At 36.4% G+C, this 13425-nt stretch overlaps 1 protein-coding gene across 2 annotated transcripts in view; it reads left to right on the plus strand.

Annotated features, from left to right (window-relative positions):
* ASCC3 (activating signal cointegrator 1 complex subunit 3) overlaps nt 1–13425 on the plus strand; it is a 331129-nt gene that overhangs the window by 89776 nt on the left and 227928 nt on the right. The window lies entirely within an intron of this gene.

Here is a 13425-nt window from a genome sequence, read left to right on the forward strand (position 1 = left end):
CCACATCTTAACATCTACAGAAGAGGTTTTTACTGGTGCTTTATTCTGTTATATCTCTTCTAACTTCCATAATTCTTGCTGTATCTGGAATATTGTTACCTTCCTAGTGTAGATATTTAAGTCATTGACAATAGATATTGATCTTCTAAAACAATAGGCAGTGAGGATGTAGATAAGACCAGGCTTCAGTTTTAAGAGCAGGAAAATATATTGACCTTTAAATGATCCCATAAGCATTCTGAACTATTCCATGATGATTTAATGTACATAAAAAAGTTTTTAGTCATCCTTTTTTTAGGAAATAGGATACCATTAAATCATACACTGTATATAGCAGTGTGTTAAGTGAAATGTCTGACAACTAAGGCGTCTAAGATACAATCTCTGCCTGCGAGAAACTTATATTATGACTGAGTAAACAAAAACTACATAGGAACTGCAACTAGATTATCATTAATGGATGCAACATGTAAGTAAGGTGATGTTCATAGTGCTTTAAAAAAATGATATGTAACCAAATATTAATGGGAGAATTCAGGGAAATTTAGTGGAAAATAGATGATGAGTCTTTTGAAACAGTGACTAGGCATTGATTTAAAATGTGATTGGATTTGTCATATATAGCTTTTATTATGTTGAGGTATGTTCCTTCTATTCCTGCTTTTTGGAGAGTTTTAATCGTAAATGAGTATTGAATTTTGTCAAAGGCTTTCTCTGCATCTATTGAGATAATCATATGGTTTTTATCTTTCAATTTGTTAATGTGGTGTATTACATTGATTGATTTGAGGATATTAAAGAATCCTTGCATTCCTGGGATAAAGCCCACTTGGTCATGGTGTATGATTTTTTTAATATGTTGTTGGATTCTGTTTGCTAGAATTTTGTTAAGGATTTTTGCATCTATGTTCATCAGTGATATTGGCCTGTAGTTTTCTTTTTTTGTGGCATCTTTGTCTGGTTTTGGAATTAGGGTGATGGTGGCCTCATAGAATGAGTTTGGAAGCTTACCTTCATCTGCAATTTTCTGGAAGAGTTTGAGTAAGGTAGGTGTTAGCTCTTCTCTAAATTTTTGGTAGAATTCAGCTGTGAAGCCATCTGGTCCTGGGCTTTTGTTTGCTGGAAGATTTTTGATGACAGTTTCGATTTCCTTGCTTGTGATGGGTCTGTTAAGATTTTCTATTTCTTCCTGGTTCAGTTTTGGAAAGTTATACTTTTCTAAGAATTTGTCCATTTCATCCAAGTTGTCCATTTTATTGGCATAGAGCTGCTGGTAGTAGTCTCTTATGATCCTTTGTATTTCAGTGTTGTCTGTTGTGATCTCTCCATTTTCATTTCTAATTTTGTTAATTTGGTTCTTCTCTCTTTGCTTCTTAATGAGTCTTGCTAATGGTTTGTCAATTTTGTTTATTTTTTCAAAAAACCAGCTTTTAGCTTTGTTGATTTTTGCTATGGTCTCTTTAGTTTCTGTTGCATTTATTTCTGCCTTAATTTTTAAGATTTCTTTCCTTCTGCTAACCCTGGGGTTCTTCATTTCTTCCTTCTCTAATTGCTTTAGGTGTAGAGTTAGGTTATTTATTTGGCTTTTTTCTTGTTTCTTGATGTAAGCCTGTAATGCTATGAACCTTCCCCTTAGCACTGCTTTTACAGTGTCCCATAGGTTTTGGGTGCGTGGTGCACTGGGAGGACCCAGAGGAATCGGGTGGAGAGGGAGGTGGGAGCGGGGATCGGGATGGGAAATACATGTAAATCCATGGCTGATTCATATCAATGTATGACAAAACCCACTGAAATGTTGTGAAGTAATTAGCCTCCAACCAATAAAAAAAATTTAAAAAAATAATAATAAAATAAAATGTGATTGGAGATTATTTTCAGGCAAGCATCACCCTCATGGTGAAAAATTGAAAGCATTTCCCCTGAAATCAGGAACAATACAAGGGTGCCCACTCTCACCACTACTATTCAACATAGTGTTGGAAGTTTTGGCCACAGCAATCAGAGCAGAAAAATAAGTAAAAGGAATCCAGATAGGAAAAGAAGAAGTGAAACTCTCACTGTTTGCAGATGACATGATCCTCTACATAGAAAACCCTAAAGACTCTACGAGAAAATTACTAGAGCTAATCAATGAATATAGTAAAGTTGCAGGATATAAAATTAACACACAGAAATCCCTTACATTCCTATATACTAACAATGAAAAAACAGAAAGAGAAATTAAGGAAACAATACCATTCACCATTGCAACAAAAAGAATAAAATACTTAGGAGTATATCTACCTAAAGAAACAAAAGACCTATACATAGAAAACTATAAAACACTGATGAAAGAAATCAAAGAGGACACAAACAGATGGAGAAACATACCATGTTCATGGATTGGAAGAATCAATATTGTCAAAATGGCTATTCTACCCAAAGCAATCTATAGATTCAATGCAATCCCTATCAAGCTACCAACGGTATTTTTCACAGAACTAGACCAAATAATTTCACAATTTGTATGGAAATACAAAAAAACCTCGAATAGCCAAAGTAATCTTGAGAAAGAAGAATGGAACTGGAGGAATCAACCTGCCTGACTTCAGACTCTACTACAAAGCCACAGTCATCAAGACAGTATGGTACTGGCACAAAGACAGAAATATAGATCAATGGAACAGAATAGAAAGCCCAGAGATAAATCCACGAACCTATGGACACCTTATCTTTGACAAAGGAGGCAAGGATATACAATGGAAAAAAGACAACCTCTTTAACAAGTGGTGCTGGGAAAACTAGTCAAACACTTGTAAAAGAATGAAACTAGAACACTTTCTAACACCATACACAAAAATAAACTCAAAATGGATTAAAGATCTAAATGTAAGACCAGAAACTATAAAACTCCTAGAGGAGAACATAGGCAAAACCCTCTCCGACATAAATCACAGCAAGATCCTCTATGACCCACCTCCCAGAATATTGGAAATAAAAGCAAAACTAAGCAAATGGGACCTAATGAAACTTAAAAGCTTTTGCACTACAAAGGAAACTATAATAAGGTGAAAAGACAGCCCTCAGATTGGGAGAAAATAATAGCAAATGAAGAAACAGACAAAGGATTAATCTCAAAAATATACAAGCAACTCCTGCAGCTCAATTCCAGAAAAATAAATGACCCAATCAAAAAATGGGCCAAAGAACTAAACAGACATTTCTCCAAAGAAGACATACAGATGGCTAACAAACATATGAAAAGATGCCCAACATCACTCTTTATTAGAGAAATGCAAATCAAAACCACAATGAGGTACCATTACACGCCAGTCAGGATGGCTGCTATCCAAAAGTCTACAAGCAATAAATGCTGGAGAGGGTGTGGAGAAAAGGGAACCCTCTTACACTGTTGGTGGGAATGCAAACTAGTACAGCCACTATGGAAAACAGTGTGGAGACTTCTTAAAAAACTGGAAATAGAACTGCCATATGACCCAGCAATCCCACTTCTGGGCATACACACTGAGGAAACCAGACCTGAAAGAGACACGTGCACCCCAATGTTCATTGCAGCACTGTTTATAATAGGCAGGACATGGAAGCAACCTATATGCCCATCAGCAGACGAATGGATAAGGAAGCTGTGGTACATATACACCATGGAATATTACTCAGCCATTAAAAAGAATTCATTTGAACCAGTCCTAATGAGATGGATGAAGCTGGAGCCCCTTATACAGAGTGAAGTAAGCCAGAAAGATAAAGAATATTACAGCATACTAACACATGTATATGGAATTTAGAAAGATGGTAACAATAACCCTATATGCAAAACAGAAAAAGAGACACAGAAGTACAGAACAGACTTTTGAACCCTGTGGGAGAATGTGAGGGTGGGATATTTCAAAAGAACAGCATGCATACCATCTATGGTGAAACAGATCACCAGCCCAGGTGGGATGCATGAGACAAGTGCTCGGGCCTGGTGCACTGGGAAGACCCAGAGGAATCGGGTGGAGAGGGAGGTGGGAGCGGGGATCGGGATGGGGAATACGTGTAAATCCATGGCTGATTCATATCAATGTATGACAAAACCCACTGAAATGTTGTGAAGTAATTAGCCTCCAACTAATAAAAAAAATTAAAAAAATTAAAAAAATAAAAATAAATTTAAAAAAAAATAAAAATAAAAAATAAAATGTGATTGGAGATTATCTTCAGGCCCTAAGGCTGCCATAACAAATTATCACAAGCTTTGTGGCTTAAAATACCAGAAACTTCCTTCTCTCACAGTTCTGGAGGTCAGAAGTCTGAAAGCAGGCTGATGGTGGGACTTAGTTGCTTCTGCAGGCACTGATACAGTATCCTCTTAACGTCTGTCTCCTAGTTTTTGGTGGCTGCTGGCAGTCCTTGATGTTGTGTGGCCTGTACACACATCACTCCAGTCTCTGCCTCCGTTCTCAGAGGGACGCTTCTCCTGCATATCTTTCCTCCTACTTTTCTAAGAACACTCTTTAGGACCTACCCTAATACATATGATCTTATCTGAAGGTCCTTACCTTCAGCATGTCCACAAAGATACTTTTTTTAAATAAGGTTAACTTCTGGGTAGATGTACATTTTGGGATGCAACAATCCAGCCCAACAATAGGAATACTGGGTACAGTGAAACACATAGCAAAGATAGAAAAATCAAGTTCCAGTTGAATGTATTTTGGACTTGAAAAGGATAGAGTGCATTGTAATAAACATTTTGGTCAGTTTTGCCAGTTATTATTTTTTTACTTTTTGTCGACACTCTTCTTTTTTCATAGGCAGTCTTGAAAAAATCAAATCTTAATATTTATATACAGGCATGTTCATATAGGGGCTTTCCTGGTGACTCAGTGGTAGCAAATCCACCTGCCAATGTAGGAGATGCAGGTTTGGTCCCTGGGTCAGAAAGATCTCCTGGAGAAGGAAATGGCAACCCTCTCCAGTATTCTTGCCTGGGAAATCCCATGTGCAGAAGAGACTGGCAGGCTACAGTCCACGGGGTCGCAAAAGAGTCAGACATGACTTAGTGACTAAACAACAACAGTGTTCTGTAGTATTTTAAAAAATATATAGCAAAGATTTAGAAGAAGTTAAATATCTATGACTAGAAGACTAGTTGAACAGTATATTTCACTTGATGAAGTAAAATATTCCTTAAAGTTACGTTTTCTGGGAATTTGTAATGACCTTAGAAATTAAAGTTTAGAAAAAAAAATACAGAAACACCTCTTTATGTTAATATAAGTATCAATTCTGTATAACAACCAAAACACTATCAGGAGGAATAATTACATTAATAGTAGTTATGTCTGGTTGTAGGATTATGGAAGATTTTTTTCCCCCATGTTTTCTACCATAAGAATGTGTTAATGTTATCATCTATAAAATATGCATAATTTTTATTTTACTTTAGACATCGTTTTATTTAGCATAATTATTTTTCTTCAGTATAGTTGTTTCATAACCATCACTCAATGCAAATGTAACACTGCAGTTCTACTGAGGAGGATGAGGCTTACTGAGGTAACAGTTCTTGCCTGGGGTCCCATTTCTAGTAAATCATGTAGAAAGAACTGGATTCCAAGTTTTCAAATTTCAAAGTCTGTGATAAGTTTCTGCTAAAATATGTCACTTTTGCCTAACACAATTTATTGTTGGTGGTGGTGGTCTTGGTGATTTAAACCACCAGGACACCGAGGGAACTTGGTAGTGTTTGAAAGAAAATCAGTAAAACGAGGGTATGGTGTGCCCACGCGAGGGAAAAAGCGGTACAATGAAATTAAGGAAGAAAGTAAGTCAGTTTGTTTCTCTTTTGCTACTTGCAATTCTAGACTTATGAAATTTTCTGTAAATGTTGTTTGGCTGTGGTAATCATATCTCACTCACTGCTATGCCAAATCTCAGGCTTTTCCTCTATCTTTCTGCTCTAGTCTTCACTGCAGTTCAGTTCAGTCACTCAGTCTTGCCTGACTCTTTGCGACCCCATGAACCGCAGCATGCCAGGCCTCCATCTGTTTCCCCATCTATCTGCCATGAAGTGATGGGACCGGATGCCATGATCTTAGTTTTCTGAATGTTGCACTTTTAGCCAACTTTTTCACTCTCCTCTTTCACTTCCTTTTCCTATTTGGAACCAGTCTGTTGTTCCATGTCCAGTTCTAACTGTTGCTTCCTGACCTGCATACAGGTTTCTCAAGAGGCAGGTCAGGTGGTCTGGTATTCCCATCTCTTGAAGAATTTTCCACAGTTTCCTGTGATCCACACAGTCAAAGGCTTTGGCATAGTCAATAGAGCAGAAATAGATGTTTTTCTGGAACTCTCTTGCTTTTTCAATGATCCAGCGGATGTTGGCAATTTGATCTCTGATTCCTCTGCCTTTTCTAAAACCAGTTTGAACATCTGGAAGTTCACGGTTCACGTATTGCTGAAGCCTGGCTTGGAGAATTTTGAGCATTACTTTACTAGTGCGTGAGATGAGTGCAATTGTGTGGTAGTTTGAGCATTCTTTGGCATAGCCTTTGGGATTAGAATGAAAACTGACCTTTTCCAGTCCTGTGGCCACTGCTGAGTTTTCCATATTTGCTGGCATATTGAATGCAGCACTTTCACAGCGTCATCTTTCAGGATTTGAAATAGTTCAACTGGAATTCCATCACCTCCACTAGCTTTGTTCGTAGTGATGCTTCCTAAGGCCCACTTGACTTTGCATTCCAGGATGTCTGGCTCTAGGCGAGTGATGACCCCATCGTGTTTATCTGGGTCGTGAAGATCTTTTTTGTACAGTTCTTCTTTACTACCTCTTAATATCCTCTGCTCTTGTTAGGTCCCTACTATTTCTGTCCTTTATTGAGCCCATCTTTGCATGGAATGTTCCCTTGGTATCTCTAATTTTCTTGAAGAGATCTGTTCTCTTTCCCATTGTATTGTTCTCCTCTATTTCTTTGCACTGATCCATGAGGAAGGCTTTCTCATCTCTCCTTGCTGAAGAAAACAAAAAACAGTTCCCTGCATTGGTTTGGTCATTCTCATTGCTACAGAAAGGCCAGTCTCAAAATGGATATGGAAACACCCAGGATTTGCTGAGACCCCTCAGGGGATCAAAGAGGTTAAAATGTGTTTTTGTTACAATATTATGACATTTTCTTTTAGTCTCATTATCTCATAAAAATACAGTTTAGTTTTCCAGAGGCTACATAACATGTGATTTTCATCATCAATGACAGTTAATGGAATGAGTACTTTGTATTCTTGTGTTGTAAAGATCTCTTAGTTTCAATTTATAATATAAGAAATATTGATAGATATTACCCAGAAAAAAACAGTTTTTGGAGCCTCAGTAATTTTTAAGAGTGCAGCGGAGTCCCAAAGGCAAAATGTTTTAAGAATCACTACTTTAGGAGAAAGCTCCTTGTTTATTACATTGGATCCTCTTCATAATCTACATCCAGCCTAATGTTCAGCCTTTTTAATGATTTTCTAATATAGACTTCAGCCTGACCGTTTTTTCTTCTTCTAAAATCACCTTACTCAACATTTTCTCGAGTGAATTTTCTGGTTAGTAAGTTTCATCTTGCATTTTCTCTTTTTCATATCTTCCTTTATCCATTGACATTTGTCCGAATCTTACCCATTGTAAAAAACTCAGTTTGAACTCTTTAAGTACCTTATTTCCTCTTGCCTGAATCCTATAGCATCATTCATTTATATTTATAAAACAATACCTAGTCCACCAAGTCCATGCTTTTAGATCTTGTCTTAGAAATTTGGACCACTCTCAAATAAAATTTTGATTGCTATTGTGCCATATTCATTGCATTACTGATGCTAATGAAAGAATATTTATGGAACGAGATATAACATTTGAATTCAAATTATGGACCAATCACTATAGTAGTGCATATATACATTCTCACTAAGTCATTACAGTAACCTTATTGAGTAGTGTCTTCATTTCATACATACAGAAAGCAAAAGTTGTCAAAAATCTATCTCAGTTTATGTGTTATATTTTCAGAAGATTGATTGCCCTCTCTGTCTCTTGTTTGCTCATCTCCGTACTCCCTAGATCTGCTCTGTACGCTTTGGCGATATTTGTTAACTCTGTCAGGGCAGGAACTGTGTGCTTGGCCACAGTAATAGTTCATCAGTGGCTTCCTATTTTATGCTTGCTTTTCATCCTCCTCCAGTGTACCCCTACTATCTGTGACGGTAGTTTTTGTAGACCTGAAACTATATAGTGATTAACCTCTTCCACCCTATCTTTCTATGTATCCTCACATTTTTACAGATTCATATTCTGCACCGCCTTCTCAACTGGGCTGTAGAGAGAACAAAACAGGAATATTGCAGGGCATGTGGGAGTACAGACACACTCAACTTTTTTTGAATTTTTAATTTCCTGCTTTCCTTACTTTTCCACTTTTAGAATTTTTAATAGCTTTTTAATGATTCCCATTGTATATTTCTTTTGGTAAGTAAGTTTCCTGATAATTTACACAATTAAATATAGCCTTAAATTTTCCCTGTCATTTTAAAAATATGTTTTCAATGTCATTTGTTTATTTTATTTTTCTTTAGTATGGGAAGGCAAATTGATCTCATTTTGCAAGTTCTCTGTCATGCTGTTCTGATCGTAATATTTCCTTGCTCATAAACTTTCACTGGCTCTTTATTGCTTATTGAATTAACTGCAACTACCTAGCTTGTTAAGAACCTTGTATAAATTAAATATAATGCGAGATGTAATCTGTTTTGTGGTTCACTAGGGATTGTCAGGTCAAGCAGCAGTTATGATTTTATTGAGATTTGATATAAAATTTCCTTTTACAAGAGAGAATTGTATAGTTCTACGATTTATTAATCATGAGAAATAGTCTGTGTAGGGAACAGACACCTCTTTGTTGTTCAACTGAAGAGGAACTTTAAACAGTTTAGTAAGGTAAGTTGTCATCAGTGAAAACATCAATCCACTTTTCAGAACTTATTTTTCATTATTCTATACCTACCATTAATTTCAAACTTCTCTGCCTAAATGTATGCTTTATCAAGATATATTGCTATTTTATAATATTCATTTTGCTTTTCAGTGGTTCCATGGAGCAGTCACACTTTTTCTTACATAATTTCTTCAACCCAGATTATCCCTTCTGCATTCTTTCCTAGTATCAGAGATGCAGTATTCTTTTGAATCTCAGTGAAAATGCTGGTCAGAAATTTTAGAAAAGGTCTCTCCCCTCCTGGCACTAACTCTGGTGTTATCAAAAAGTTTCTGTTCATCAGGGCTGCCCTCCACCAGTACTTTGTTTAGAGAAAGTGTCTGAAAGTATCTTTGGATCTTGGGTGCTTTATTTTGTTTTGGGAGTGGGTTCTGCACCTTTTTTGCGATCTCATTTTGAGCTTCTTCAGCAACTGGTTAGGATATATAGAGGCCAAAGAAAGAAACCCCAGGGAACTCACTGCCATGTTATTTGTTGAATCCTGAGATCCCTCTTCACTTCTTTCCAAATTTTAGAGTCGTCTGATGTCTGTTTCATATATTTTATAATTAAAATAAATTATAGGTGTAATAAATAATTGATGAGATGAAGTGTATCTAATCTGTCTTATCCAGCCAGACTTAAAATCACAAGAAGTTTGTTTTATTTTCTTGGAAATAGTACATCCATACTTTGGAGATAGTGCCAGTTTGGTTCCAGATGACTGCAATAAAGCAAATATTGCAATAAAGCAAGTCATAAATTTTTTGGTTTCCCAGTTTATGTAAAAGTTATTTATATTGTACTGTAGATGATTACATGTTCAATAGCTCTGTGTCTTAAAAAATAATGTATTGTCTTAATTTTAAAATTAGTAATGCTAAAAAATGCTAGCTGTCATCTGACAGCACAGTGTTGCCACAAACCTTCACCATTTGTAAAAAAACAAAACCACAGTATCTGCAATGCACAGCAAGTGAAATGCAGGGAAACGAGGAATGCCTATACTTTAACCCAAGTTTATGAGATCTTTCTCCTATATTTTTCTTCTAGTAGAGTTCAAACTTGTTTTTCACATTTAAGTCTTGAATCTCTGAATTTTACTTGTTATTTCTGTGAAGGCAGAGTTCTAATTTTTTTTTTTTTAAAAAACCTAAGAAAAGCCAACTATTTTATCATCACCTTCTTTATAAATTTTCCTGGTAAATTTGAAATGCCATCTTTATGATATTCAAAATTCTACTGTTGTGGCTATGACTGAATTTTCTGCTGTTGCGTTCATGTTGTGTATCTCTAGCCTGGTCTTAGGCCTATGCTGTTTTAATTACTGTTATTTTAGAGTAAGTCTTGAATGTAAACAAATTCCACTTCTTTATTTTATTCTTATTTTTCAGAATAGCTTTAGATGTTCTTCAACCTTTATTTGACCATTTTCATTTTGAAGTCAGACTCTAATTTAAAAGGATCCGTTGTGATTTTGTAAAAACTGCATTGAGTTTATGGAGAACTTTGGGGGAGAACTGACACATTTATCAAGTCATCTCTCCATCCATGAGTATTATATATTTTCCACTTTTTAGGTCCTTTTTGCCCTTCAAAATGTTTTGTAATTTTTGTTATGGGTCTTCTATTAATACATCTCTTTTAAGATTTTTTTCAGGGGATCTTGTATTATCTTTTGCTGTCTTTTAAAATTTCTCTTGTGTAATAGGTACCATTGGAGTGTTAAGAACAGTATCAATTTTTGTATGTTTATATTACATCGCACTGTCCTGCTATATGCCCTTATGAATGCTAACAGCTTATCTTAAATATCTTTGACTATCTATGTTTCTGTTGTTTAGTCGCTAAGTCATGTGTGACTCTTTTGTGACCCCGTGGACCATAGTCTGTCAGGCTCCTATGTCCTTTGGATTTCCCAGCAAGAATATTGGAATGGGTTGCCATTTCCTTCTCCAGGGAATCTTCCTGACCCAAGGATTGAACCCACGTCTCCTGCATTATAGGCAGATTCTTTACCCCTGATTAACAGGAAGCCTTGATCAGTTGTCTCTGTTGATGGTGATATAATCTATAAATTACAGCAGCTTGGTCTCAATAACTTTGAGAGTAGCCCAGCCTTAACCCTGATTTCTTTATCTTAGTATATGTATTTTGTGTTGCTGTAAGTAGTTCCTCTTAAGTTTCTTTGAACTGAAGCGGGGAATTTACATCAGTTCATTCTGCTTTATTGAGTGAAATTTACAAAATTCACTGTTCTTATGGTAATGGACAACAGACAATTGAAATGATCACAGAATAATGACTAAGATATATGTGAGGGGTTACTAAACAAGTTGATTTTTTTTAGTTTGGAAGTCTGGAGTTTCCATATATTTTGCAGAATTACTGAATTAAAAGTTGAAAACAGAACAATATTTTTATCTCTGGGAATAAAAAATGTCATAAAACAGAAAAGTAAAAGTAGTATAATGTTTAGAGTTCAAAATCATTCTGGCTGTATTTTTTGCTTGTGAGAAAGAGGTTTAACTATTACGACATTTGGAAACATCATTTGTCATTTAAGTTTGGCTAATTGAATATAAACAATGACTCAGAGCAAGTTTTAAACTACCAGTGGTTCTTTGATTAATAACAATTACAGACCTTATTTTAAGGGGGAAATTCTTAATAAATTACCTTTGTGTCTTATTCAGAAAAAAAAAACAAAAACCCAGGATTCTTTAAATATACGAATCTTAAATCTCCTGATGACATCTAGAACATAAAATATTTTATTTTGTGTGCTCTTCCATCTTCTATTTAAACATAATTCAAAAAATTTACTTTTAGTAACTTCACATCTAAGGAATTCATACATACTCTATTTATAATAAAAATAAATTACTCTTCTAATTGAACTAACCAGATCATTTTATAAAATTATCACTTGACCTAGTACTTTTAGACCAAAAATGTAAAATGTTTGCAAAAGAATCCTAGATTTAAGTCATAACAGGGCTGATGTCTTAAGGGAAACATTTGAGGTATATGTAAAATCATCATTAAGTAGCTATTTACTGAATTATGAACTTGTATCTTGAAAAGTGTCTTAATCCTACATCTTCTGGAGGGTTCATTTGTTGTGCCTATTTAGTGGTTTGAAAAGTATCCGTTTATTGAATTGTCTTCAGTTCAGTTCAGTCGCTCAGTCATGTCCAACTCTTTGCGACCCCATCAATCCCAGCACGCCAGGCCTCCCTGTCCATCACCAACTCCCGGAGTTTACTCAAACTCATGTCCATCGAGGCGGTGATGCCATCCAGCCATCTCATCTTCTGTTGCCCCCTTCTCCTCCTGCCCCCAATCCCTCCCAGCATCAGGGTCTTTACCAATGAGTCAACTCTTCGCATGAGATGGCCAAAGTAGTGGAGTTTCAGCTTCAGCATCAGTCCTTCCAATGAACTCCCAGGACTGATCTCCCCTAGGATTGACTGGTTGGATCTCCTTGCAGTCCAAGGGACTCTCAAGAGTCTTCTCCAACACCACAGTTCAAAAGCATCAATTTTTCAGTGCTAGCTTTCTTCACAGTCCAACTCTCACATCCATACATGACCACTGGAAAAACCATAGCCTTGACTAGACGGACCTTTGTTGGCAAAGTAATGTCTCTGCTTTTTAATATGCTGTCTAGGTTGGTCATAACTTTGCTTCCAAGGAGTAAGCGTCTTTTAATTTCATGGCTGCAATCACCATCTGCAGTGATAAATCAGATCTGGTTGGTCTGCATAGAAGATCAGAGAGAAGAGCTCTCTGTGGATTGCCTCTATGGGCATCAGTTGTCAAGAAGATGTTCAGTGCCTGGGGACAGACACTAATTGTGCTGCAAGCTACCCTGAAGTTTTGTATGTGCTAAAGGTAAATTTTGCTGCACACTTTTTCAGTGTTTAGTAGTTAGTATGAGGGTTTTATGCTGAAGCTAAAACTGGGAACTTACCAACTTTGTGATTTCAATAATTCTTTGTTTGACTTATTATTACTTTTTGTTGTTGTTGTTGTTCAGTTGCTCAGTTGTGTCCAACTCCTTGCAGCCCTGTGAACTACAGCACGCCAAGCTTCTCTGTACTTCATCTCCTGGAGTTTGCTCAAACTCATGTCCATTGAGTCAGGGATGCCATCCAACCATCCTCCGTCGTCCCCTTCTCCTGCCTTCATTCTTTCCCAGCATCAGGTTCTTTTCCAATTATTCAGTTCTTCTCATCAGGTGGCCAAAGTATTGGAGCTTCAGTTTCAGCATCAGTCCTTCCAGTGAATATTAAGGATTGATTTCCTTTAGGATTGACTGGTTGGATCTCCTTGCTATCTAAGGGACTCTCAAGAGTCTTTTTCAAAGTTCAAAGGCATCAGTTCTTTGGTGCTCAGCCTTTTTTATTGTTTAGCTCTCACATCCATA

This window comes from Dama dama, chromosome 28 (genome assembly GCF_033118175.1).
Source record: "Dama dama isolate Ldn47 chromosome 28, ASM3311817v1, whole genome shotgun sequence".
In the NCBI taxonomy this organism is placed as follows: Eukaryota; Metazoa; Chordata; class Mammalia; order Artiodactyla; family Cervidae; genus Dama; species Dama dama.